Source organism: Eleutherodactylus coqui, chromosome 11 (genome assembly GCF_035609145.1).
Source record: "Eleutherodactylus coqui strain aEleCoq1 chromosome 11, aEleCoq1.hap1, whole genome shotgun sequence".
In the NCBI taxonomy this organism is placed as follows: Eukaryota; Metazoa; Chordata; class Amphibia; order Anura; family Eleutherodactylidae; genus Eleutherodactylus; species Eleutherodactylus coqui.
The window spans coordinates 51,141,050-51,152,537 of NC_089847.1; the positions used below are offsets into that span (position 1 = coordinate 51,141,050).

At 44.4% G+C, this 11,488-nt stretch overlaps 1 protein-coding gene across 1 annotated transcript in view; it reads left to right on the top strand.

Annotated features, from left to right (window-relative positions):
• The first annotated feature begins 6,621 nt into the window (after window positions 1–6,621).
• The window catches only part of PRMT7 (protein arginine methyltransferase 7), an 85,291-nt gene continuing 80,424 nt past the window's right edge, over window positions 6,622–11,488 (top strand). The window contains exon 1 of the mRNA XM_066584072.1: window positions 6,622–6,639. The gene's annotated coding sequence lies outside the window, so the exon portion shown is untranslated. The remainder of the gene's footprint in view (window positions 6,640–11,488) is intronic.

An 11,488-nucleotide genomic window follows, 5' to 3' on the forward strand; every position in this document is an offset into this window, starting at 1 on the left:
AAAAAATCAGCAAACCTGACCAAAACCTGCAGGAGTGACAGTGGCCTAATAGTGGAAGGAGGAATCCTGTAGACTTGAAATGACCAAGTGGATCTGAGTGATTGTTGTGCACCATGCAGACTGAAGGAATCTTCGTTTTTCAGCGCCATTTGTACAAGCCCGAGGGAGCAGGTCTCTTCCGTGTAATCCTATTCTTGTTCCTCAGACTTTCTACAGAAATGTTTTGGTGCTCGTGTCTTTTCCAACGTACAATTAAACACCCCGTGACTAATGACTGATGGTCTGTCCTCATTTTACAATAACCTGCATGCTGTATTTTTGTTCTCTTGCCCGTATAATAAGCAGCGATTTGTGTAACTTTGGGCTACATTAAATTAACTTGCGCACCACACATGATTGTGGAGACCAAGTAAAAGTCCACAGCAGGTGATCCCAGGCTGCTGCTGATCCACCAGAATGTAAGCAAGCGATTTAACCCCTTAGTGACCACCCATACGTGTTTACACATCCTGGGTGTCTTGGCTTTAATCCCTGGGGCCGTGAAAACACGCTCGCCCTGTAGAGAAAAGCTACAGTGTTTGTGTGTGCGTGACAACTGCTACCAGCTACCGGAGGTAGCCGGGAGCTGTCACAGGGGCTGCTGTGTGCATTCCCCAATCACGCGATCGCATAAAGGTAAAGAGTTAAAGTTTTATCATTGAGGAGAGCTGAAACTACTCACCTCCATTATGTCTTACAGCGTTCTGGTTCTGCAAGGACCTGACGCCATCTTCTGCACATGCATGCCAGACGTAGAATGTCGGGCGCATGTGCAGAAGGCTGGCGGGCCTGGGAAATTTAAAATCTGCTTGCTCAAGGCTGCCAAACATAGCCGAGAGCAGGGAGATACCATTAAGGGGTTGCATTATGTGGTCACTGGTCATGTGATAGTCGTTATCCAACGGATAACGGCGATCATGTAAAAGTGTAAAAAAATAAGTTTCACCTCCCGTCAAGGATCCGATCCATAAGAGGAGGTGAAATTACTTACCTAAGGCCTCTGGTGATGTTCCCCCATGGGATCTTTATCCGGGGACCTTGTCTCAGCTTCAGCACATGTGCCCATCGGCAAAATGGCGGACGCAAACTAAGAAGCTGGGGAGGGCCCGAGAAATTTAAAATCTCCTGGCTACCAATGGTGGCAGTGACCGGTAGCCTTGATGAGCGGTACCCGGGCACGTGATAAAAAGGTAGCGATCTACCTTAGGCCAATCTCACACTACTGGATAGAAATTGCAGATTCTGCATGCGTTTGATTTTGCGTGTATTTTGCAAAAAACTGTGTGATCAGAATGCTGCGTACATGCCTAGATAAATGGGATAAGGAGTCTATATTTCAAAACAGGGTCACTTGTGGGGGGGGGGCGTTCTATCGTTTTGGCAGTTTGGCTCTACAAGTGAGCAATGGGGCCTGGAATTCATTCAGTTGTGACCTCAAATCCAATGGGTGTTCCCTCCATTATAGACCTAGCCATGTGTCCTATAAGTAGATTGGGGCCACAATGGGTATATTTCTGAACACGGGACAAACGGGTATCCATTGTGGGGTGTAAGTCTTCATTCTCATGTTTGCTGTACCAAAAAAAACTGTTTAAAATTACACAATTGCCAAAAAAATGAAAATCGGAATTATTTCCCCCTGCTTTACTTAGATGCATTCAAAAGCGGTTGGGTCAAAATACACAGTACACCCCTAGATGAATTCATTAAGGGGTCTAGTTTTCAAAATGGGATCATTTGTTGGGGTTTTCTGTCGTTTTGGCTGCTCAAGGGCTCTACAAGTGGGCAATGGGGCCTAAAACGCCTTCATGCTAAATTTCTGTTCTGAAAGCCACCGGCTGCTGCTTTTTGTTTTGGGCCCCGTTGTGCATATGAACATAATATTAAAGCCACAATGTGTATGTTTCTGAACACGGGACAAACGGGTATCCATTTCGGGGTGCAAATCCTCATTTTCATGTGTACTATAGAAAAAAATCCTGTCTTTAAAATGACATTTGCGAAAAAATAATTGTTTTTTGTTTCTCCTCTAAATTGCATTAACTCCTAAAAAAACTGTGGGGTAAAAATACCATGACGCCCCTCAGTGAATACATTCAGGGCTCCTACCCACTTGCGTGTTTTTAACGCTGCATTTTTTAACGCAAATGTCAATGGGACTTTCTAATGTTAAAATGCATTGCACAAAAATCGCAAAGCACAAACTTGTGATGCGTTTTTGACATTATAAATTCCTATTGACATTCGTGTTAAAAAAAAACCCAGCTTTAAATGGAAGTGGGTAGGAGCCTTGAGGGGTATGTATATATTTTTTAATCGGTTAATTTGTGGGGATGTCTATCATTCTGATACCTACGAGCCTTTGCAATCTTAGCTTCGTGCAGGAAAACAAAATGTTCCTCAAAATGTTAATAATTAATACATAGTAACTTAGTATGTTAGGCTGAATGAAGACAATGTCCATCTAGTTCAGCCTGTTTCAATCCCTCCTGTGGGTCCAGAGGAAGGCAAATAAAAGAAAATTCCTTCCTGACTCCATAATGGCAGCCAGAGTAATCCCTGGTTCAACATTTGAGATCAACAACCCCGCAGGTCACCAAATGTCTATATCCTGTAATATCATAGCATTCTAGAAAGACAGCTAGTCCCCTTTTAAACTCCTCTATGTATTTTGCCATCACCACGTCCTCAGGCAGAGAGTTCCACAGTCTCACTGCTCTTACAGTAAAGAACCTCCTTCTATGTTGGTGTAGAAACCTGCTTTCTACTAGACGTAGAGGATGCCCTCTTATTACCGACGCAGTTTTGGGTATAAACAGATCATGGGAGAGATCTCTGTATTTTCCCCTCATGTATTTATACATAGTTATTGGGTCGCCCCTTAGCCGTCTTTTTTTCCAGGGTAAATAATCCCAATTTTGATAGCTGCTCTGTATATTCCAATCCTCCCATTCCGTTTATTAACTTAGCTGCCCTTCTTTGAACCCCCACAAGCGCTGCAACATCTTTCCTGAGCACCGCAGACCAGAACTGTACATAATATTCTCCCAATATATAAGACACTTGTCAGGCCCCACATGGAATAATGTTCCCGTCCTTCGCCCCGATACCTCTTTTAACGCACAACAAGACTTTATTTGCCTTTGCAGCAGCTGATGGGCATTGGTTACTCCAGTTTAGTCTATAATCCACTAGTACCCCCAGATCTTTTTCCATATCACTTTTCCCTAGCTGTACCCCATTTAGTGTATATTGGTGACATCCGTTTCTCCTGCCCATGTGCAGAACCTTACATTTATCAACATTGAACTTCATTTGCCATTTTTCTGCCCAAGCCCCAGGCTTATCCAGGTCCATTTGTAGCCGTACATTGTCCTCTGTTGCATTGATAATATTGTATAATTTTGTGTCATCTGTAAATATTGATATTTTACTGTGCAGCCCCTCTATCAGGTCGTTGATAAATATATTGAACAGAGTGGTGCCTAATACTGAACCCTGTGGCACCCCGCTAGTAACGGTGGCCCAATCAGAGTATGAACCATTTATTACCACCCTATGCTTTCTATCTCTGAGCCAATTCTTTACCCAATTACACACGTTTTCACCCAGTCCGAGCTGTCTCATTTTATATATCAGCCTATTATGCGGCACGGTGTCAAATGCTTTAGAGAAATCAAGATATATGAGATCAATAGACTCTCCCAGGTCCAGCCAAGAGATTACTTCATCGTAGAAGCTGATCTGATTGCCCTGACATGATCGACAGCCTCATGAACCCGTGCTGATGTGGGGTTATACTGTTGTTTTCTTTGAGGTATACTAGGATGGCGTCTCTAATTATTAAATAAATAAATCTTGGTATTTGTATAGCGCCAACTTATTCCGCAGCTGGGTTCTCATTTTACCGACCTCGGAAGGATGGCTGAGTCAACCTTGAGCCGGCTACCTGAATCATGCGGGGATCGAACTTGCAGCCTTCAGGTCGTAGGCGAGAGCTTACACTCTGCGCCACATGAGGCTCAGTAAAGTGAGACTTATCGGTCTGTAGTTACCAGGCTCTCTTCTGGATCCCTTTTTGTATATTGGAACCACATTGACAATGCGCCAATCTAGTGGTACAATAGATAGTTGGTTTCGATAGTGTCCATAAATATAAGAAATAGCGGTTTAGCTATCACGTCACTTAGTTTCCTTAGAACCCTTGGGTGTACTCCAATGTTAAAGTTGTACGTCTGCTAAATGGTTGGAAAAACTTTATTTTTTGTTTTGTTTTTTTCTAATGTGCTTCCAGAATATTGAATAAATCCTCCACAGTGCCACCTATTGAAAGGCAGCATTCCTTCGAGTCAAAGTGGGACTTTTTATACAAGTCTTGCTACAATGACTGGGAATCAAAAGCAAAGCCAGACTCCATGTACATACAGCTGTTTCCGGGTTATTGCCCATCATCAGTGTACAGTAGGAGTCTGGCTTTTGCTAGTGAGAGGCCTGGGACAGGGGTCAGAAACGCTCTTTTCTCCTTAGGGAGAGCAACTATATACTATAAACTAAGTGAGGAGACTCAAATGGCCACGCACGCTCCTCTGGGTAATATTCAATAGGTGGCACTGTGGAGGATTTATTCCATCTCCCTTATTTGCATATTACCCAGAGGAGCGTGCGTGGCCATTTGAGTCTCCTCACTTAGTTTATAGTATATAGTTGCTCTCCCTAAGGAGAAAAGAGCGTTTCTGACCCCTGTCCCAGGCCTCTCACTAGCAAAAGCCAGACTCCTACTGTACACTGATGATGGGCAATAACCCGGAAACAGCTGTATGTACATGGAGTCTGGCTTTGCTTTTGATTCCCAGTCATTGTAGCAAGACTTGTATAAAAAGTCCCACTTTGACTCGAAGGAATGCTGCCTTTCAATAGGTGGCACTGTGGAGGATTTATTCCATCTCCCTTATTTGCATATTACCCAGAGGAGCGTGCGTGGCCATTTGAGTCTCCTCACTTAGTTTATAGTATATAGTTGCTCTCCCTAAGGAGAAAAGAGCGTTTCTGACTCCAGAATATAGTAAACTGATGGAAATATATATATATATATATAATCAAAAATTTCTAGTCTGTTTGCACATATTTGACACATTGCAGTTAAATGTGTGAAAAAAGAAAAAAAAAATTAAAAATTTTGGAGCTTTTAATAAATATACACATTCCATCAGTCTATTAATATCATACATCCATAGTAAAGTGCGACTTTTCGGCAGAGAAGACCACCTTTTTAAAGCGTCTTTCTTTTCCAAAACATCGCACCTTACTTATGGATATACAGGAGGTGGACAAAATTATGGAAACACCATGCATTGAATTTACCCATTAGCCATGAGCCCTCTTGACCCCCCTTTTGCTTGGTGGAGAGCTTTCCTGCCAAATTTGTGTTTACTTCACCTCTTGCCCTGCTCTGGGTGTTTTTGGGAGCCAGCTGGTAACCGCAGCTGAGTGGCTCAAACCCCTGACCAATGGAACTTTCTTGCTATTTTTGCCCACCCCCTGTATGTTTATGAGTAAATGGCAACATTAAAAATCAAGGGCTTTCCATGATTATTTTTGGACCTTTCACACAGGAGAAAATTGTCCACAGCCCAGATGCAGATTTTGTCAATTCGGATACTATTGTGTCTTTAACTGCGCAACTTCTTGTGGAATTTGTTGCGTTTTTTCCGCAGACTTTAATAGCAGAATTACATTTGTTAGAAATCCATAACAATTCCACAAGACGTCCTTCACTCCATAGCAGAAAGCTTTTCCACTGTGGTTTTAAAGTAAATACGTACGGATTTTAACAGGTGCAGAATGCAGGCCCCATAGGGATAACATGGTGACACGGAGGGGTCCCTGTTACTGCCAGCACTTTATTGCTGAAGATCTGCAGGGAAGGGGATGTACTTTTGTAAAATTTGAAGAGAGAAGAATGGTAACGCCAAGGAACAATGCTGTGCTTGGGATTGTGATCTGGGACTTTCCAGCATGGCGAGTGCGCAATCAGACAGGGAGTCGTGTTGTAAAAGACAACATGGGTGTGACAGATCGTGGGAGGAGGAGGAGGACAGGACTGGAAGACAATCAGCACCAAATAGCCCTTTAAAGATCAGTCATAGCTCCAGAGGAACAAGGGCAAAGCTCAAGCCAGCAGAGAAACTCAAATAGTTAACCTCTGATTTAGGGAATTAAGAAGTACAAACATGGAGGTACTGAGGAAAGGGCTGTCACTTGTTCTCAGCTTTGATGCAACTACAATGCTTCAGATTTGGGTCAGGACACCTGTGATCAGGCCAGGACCCTCACCTGTGTTATAGAAGCATCAGTGCAGCCATCATCCACTGGTGTGTTACCAACCTAAGGCCTTGTTCACATGAGTGTATGTGTTTTCACGATACCTGAATCGCATAAATGAAGACTAGCTTAATTAGCGGTTTCTCCTCCATTCACATAGGCTTGTCGTGGGGAAATTACGCAGCAGCGCGGAAATTCTTCAGTTAGCAGAAATCCTCGGAATGACTTCCAATAGCTTAAATAACGACAGCTATCTTCTTTTCCGAGCGTTGGACGCAGGTAAACTCACTCCCCTCCTTTTTTTTAATCAGCTCCCATAGGAGCTTCCAGCGTTTTTCGGCAAACAATAGGTCAAGACCGATCTTTTCACGCAGCGAGAAAAGTCAGCGACCGAAAACGGTCATTTTCTCGCTTTGATGGCATGATTTTTTTTAAAAATGCAACTGAAAATCGCTCATGTGAATGAATGCATTGGAATTCAATGCTTCACACGGTCGCGATTTTCTCCTGATGTATTTATATGGCTAAATAGCTGAGTAAAAACACTTGTGTGAATGAGACCTAAAGCTGTTATTTGGAGCAGCTCTTAATATCCTCTGCAGGATAAACCATCAATAGTAGATGAGTGAGGGTCCACCTCCAAATCCTACCAGTCATCTGGTTTCCAGGCCAGAGTCCTCATCCACTGAGCTGATGTTTGCAGGTAGCAGACAGCTCTGTTTCCACTGCAGTGGCCAGGTTTGGCATTGCAGGTTAAGTTGCCATGGAAGTGCCTGTAATGGCGCTTTCCAGAGGCGTAACTTGAAGCTCCCGGGCCCCGATGCAAAACTTGTAACAGGGCCCCCAACTATAATGCTTTACTCATAGTACTGGGTTCCCTATATGGAAAAGAGAGGCCTTATGGGCCCCCTAAGGCTCCTGGGCCCGGGTGCAACCGCATCCCCTGCATCATCTATAGTTACGCCCCTGGCCCTTTCCCACAAATAATATCTTTATGTGAGTTTTATGCGATGCGTACAAAACTCACATGAATTCGAAATGCATTTTTTAAAAATGGATTAATTCACGTGAGCGTTTTTTTTCCTCTCCGCATCACTTTGCGGAAAGAAAATCGCAGCCTGTTGTATCTTTGGATGTTTCCTCAAAATGGGGGCTTTGAAAGACATCGCATGGCACTCACACACTGTGCACTGCTATGATTCCCATTGAAGGCAATGGGAAAAACTTGAGATCTTTTTTTGTACATGAAGATTAAAAATGCCATTGCTTCTGTGAAATTGCAATCAAAACCACTTGGATCACTGCGCAAATCACATGAGGGCGAGCGTTATATCAGGCAGAGTTTCTCGACCTTAGGGTGACTACCCACTACAGTTCTTTTTCACTGCAAAATTCGCAGCGTTTCTTTTTCTCCAGGGGTCTATGGGACTTGTTAATGTTAAAATCGCATCGCACAAAACCACAATTTTGCGGTAAATTGCGACTTTGCCGCAGCAAATTCGCAACTGCTAGTGGGTAGTCACCCTAATATCGCTCTCACTCTCTCGTGTGAATGTGGCCTGATGCCAACCCTGGTCACTGCAGGGGAAACACCGCCATCTGCTTCCTGCAGAAATCCATTCAATGCATAAAAAGAGCAGCCCAGCAAGGGTCCTGGGTGCGGGAACCCCAGCAATCTCCTGTTGATGACTTCTCTTATGGACAACCCCTAATAGTATAGCTTACTGGGAATGTCTTCTCAAAAAGTGAAAGTGCACTCAACAACTTTAAACATACTGAGTTTCCAAACTCCCCTACTTGGCAACCAGCCCTCAGGGTATGGCAAGTGGTATATTGGGTAGTGAAGAGGTGATAATTGGACCATGCCTACTGCATCATAATAAAATCCTGGAGCAGTGATCCCTACCTATCCATAAGGTTGTGCATGTGTAGAGCCACATGGTGCTAAGAAACAATTGCCAGCCGATGCTGCGTCCCAACACTTCAGTGGTAGCAGTAAAAGGATCGCTGGCAGCAAACTTACCCGTGCAAAACAACTGAAGGATCTGCCTAAGGATCGGAGAGCAGGCAGTGATCATACTTTGATTAAAGCAGTCAGTAACCACATCAGTGAAAATTTCAATTTTTAGCCCTGGTGTAGCTGGTGTACATGTGGGCAAGACTTCTTCCAGTAGTGCCCTCCCCTTCTGTCCAATGACGGATGGAAAGCTTGTGCTTTGCAGTCTTTCTTGGTACTTTTATGTGGTCAATATTGAAATAACTCACAGAGAAAGAAGCCTAACATGCATCACCCGATATGGCAGGTCACATCACCCTATACCCTAGTAGCATGCAGACAGCCAGATTGTAATATGAGGGAGCTAAATGTTCAGTGCAGACTCAAGTGCAGCCACTCAACTCAACCCAAGATTAAGGGAGGGATGACTGCAAACAGTCTACACATATGAACTGATACCAACCATAGATAAGTGTGCCACACCATACAGGTATTCAACCCCTACTGGCAAAGCAGTAGATTGCCCTGTATATCCACAGAGCGCCACACTGGCATGACATCCTGGGCTCCCCCAACATCTATAGCAAACAGCATGCAAAAACACAGATAAATATGGGTGTTAGTTTGCATTTTGGCCAAAACACGTAAGCTGACGGGTCGCAGGAAGGCCATAGCGCAAGTTTTGACGTATGCACGATCTCACGAATAGCTAATTAAAAAATAATGTACAAAGACATAACTTATAGAAAAGTCGCTTGCACAATACACTGTATTTATGTAGTGCAGTACACTATGCCTGCAGTACACTAACTGGACTCACATTAGATCTTGCCTCCACATGATCTAATACAATTCACTATATTGCAGACAAGACAACCTTTTATGATCATGTTGCAGGGAGTCAATGAGTGACAAAGGGAGCCTTGTACCTCTGTTAACTACTTAGATGTCGTGGTATAAGTGACCTGCAGCATTCAAAGAGTTAAACAGCCAAGGTCAGTGCTAGCTCCAATCTTGGGTGTTCTAGAGCAGAAGCAGAGGTTCTTTCCTGCACTGGACTCCAGTGACAGGCTAAACCCAATGCATCGTAAAAGGACTCCCTGGACGGTTTAGACCGTTAGCAACTGCCGTTAATAGTTGTGTAAACAACCTCTAATGTGTAAAGCCAGTTTCTTACAATTGTGTGTATATACAAGTGTGAAGGGCTGTCTTATAAAGAGTAAATGGAATTAAATAAAACCGCCCTAAACTGGTACAATGTGGAATATATAGAAGCATCTATTTTGAAAAGTCTCCATCGACTTCAATGGGCAGTTTCAATTTGGGAAATGAATGAAAGAAGCACGTGCTGAACAGATGTGGCGCTGTTTCTGGAGGAAAGCAAAAGGAGTTACCCTCTGTTGCTGGACAAAAAAAGAAGGCAGCATTTCTTCTCTGACTATTTGCTGCACAATGTGTATTGGTAGAGATCCCTAGTCTAAGATGCTACACCTGCTTTGATTAACCAGTGCTGCCCACATGAGCCATACTGGCCAGTCAGAGCAATAGTGTCTTACACACTGCATTAATATCGTTCGCTACAGAGGCTATAAAAATTGAGATTATTCACCCTAGAAAAAAAAAAAGACGCTTAAGGGCGACCAAATAACCATGTATAAGTACATGAGGGGACAATACAAGGATCTCTCCCATGATCTGCTTATACCCAGGACTGTGAAGGTAACAAGAGGACATCCTCTACGTCTAGAGGAACGAAGGTTTTATCACCAACATAGAAGAGGGTTATTTACTGTAAGAGCAGTGAGATTGTGGAACTCTGCCTGAAGGCTCTTTCCCACGGCCAGCCGTTATGCGCTGTGATCTGATGCATTGGATTCCAATACGTCAGATTACATGGGCAAATTTCTGAAATGTAAAAACGCCCGGCCAAGCCAATATAGGGCTGGGCCCAAAAGATAGTCCTGAAACTATCTTTTAGGTCAGAATACGTTGGCCGCTGCATGGGCTCCTATGCAAGCCCGTGGCAGTGGCTGTAGGTGAGAGGGAGTTTAGCAGCACGGCTGCTAAACTCCCTCCCTCCCTCTGTTCTCCCCACCCGCGTGCAGGCTCATCTCTCGTTCCTCCCTGCTCATTATGTGCAATAGGAGGGGGAACAGCTAAGCGCCAGTCTGCCTCCTCCCATTTATGGCTATGGACAAGGGGTGGGATGTGGGCGGAGATAAGCACCCACCCTCTCCCCACCCACCCCTTGTCTATAGCCATCAATGTGAGGAGGCGGGGCGGACGGGTGCTTAGCTCCGCTCCATTGTACAGAACAAGCGGGGAGGAACAAGAGGTGAGCCTGCAATGGAGAGGGAGGGGAAATGGGTGATGGCCTGGCAAGCTCGGCACATTTGCGCTGGGCTCTATAGGCCATCTGAACAGCCGCAGAAGCGTTTGATTTGTGCACCTGTTCACCAGATTTTCCTCTCCCAACGTAGCGTATATCGGCCGGCCATGAAAACTGCGGCCGATATGCACTCGTGGGAATAAAGCCAGAGGCCGTGGTGATAGCAAAATCACTAGAGGAGTTTTAGAGGGCCCTAGACATCTTTTTGGAACGCTACAACATTGCAGGATATAGACATTAAATAACCAGCGGGGTTGTTGATCCAGGTCTTGGAGCCAGGGAGAACCTTCCAAACATTGAGCCAGGGATTATCCTGACTGCCCCATTGGTTTTTTTTTTGGCCTTCCTCTGGATAAACGAGGGGGGGGGGGGGCGGAGTGGAAACAGGCTGAACATAGTATGTCAGGCTGAAAGAAGACTATGTTACTATGCTTGTCTATGAGGTGGTCAGAGAAGCGTGGTGGCCATCTACATTTGTCCAGGAGCGTAGAGTTGCTTCAACAGTGTAAAACAATGTGTATTCTTATTTCCGCTAAGGGATCATGTCAGTATAAGTAATAGTTATTTAAAGGGAACTTGTCGCCAGGTTTATGCTGCTCAAACCACGCGAAGAATGAACACGGGACAGATATGCACGTTGCTCCCGTATAACTGGAGTTCTGCATTGCTGCGGCGGATCAGAATTATTGCACTTTGAAGTTTACTTGTTTGCCTCAGGAATGGAGCTCTTGAGTCAGGGGCGG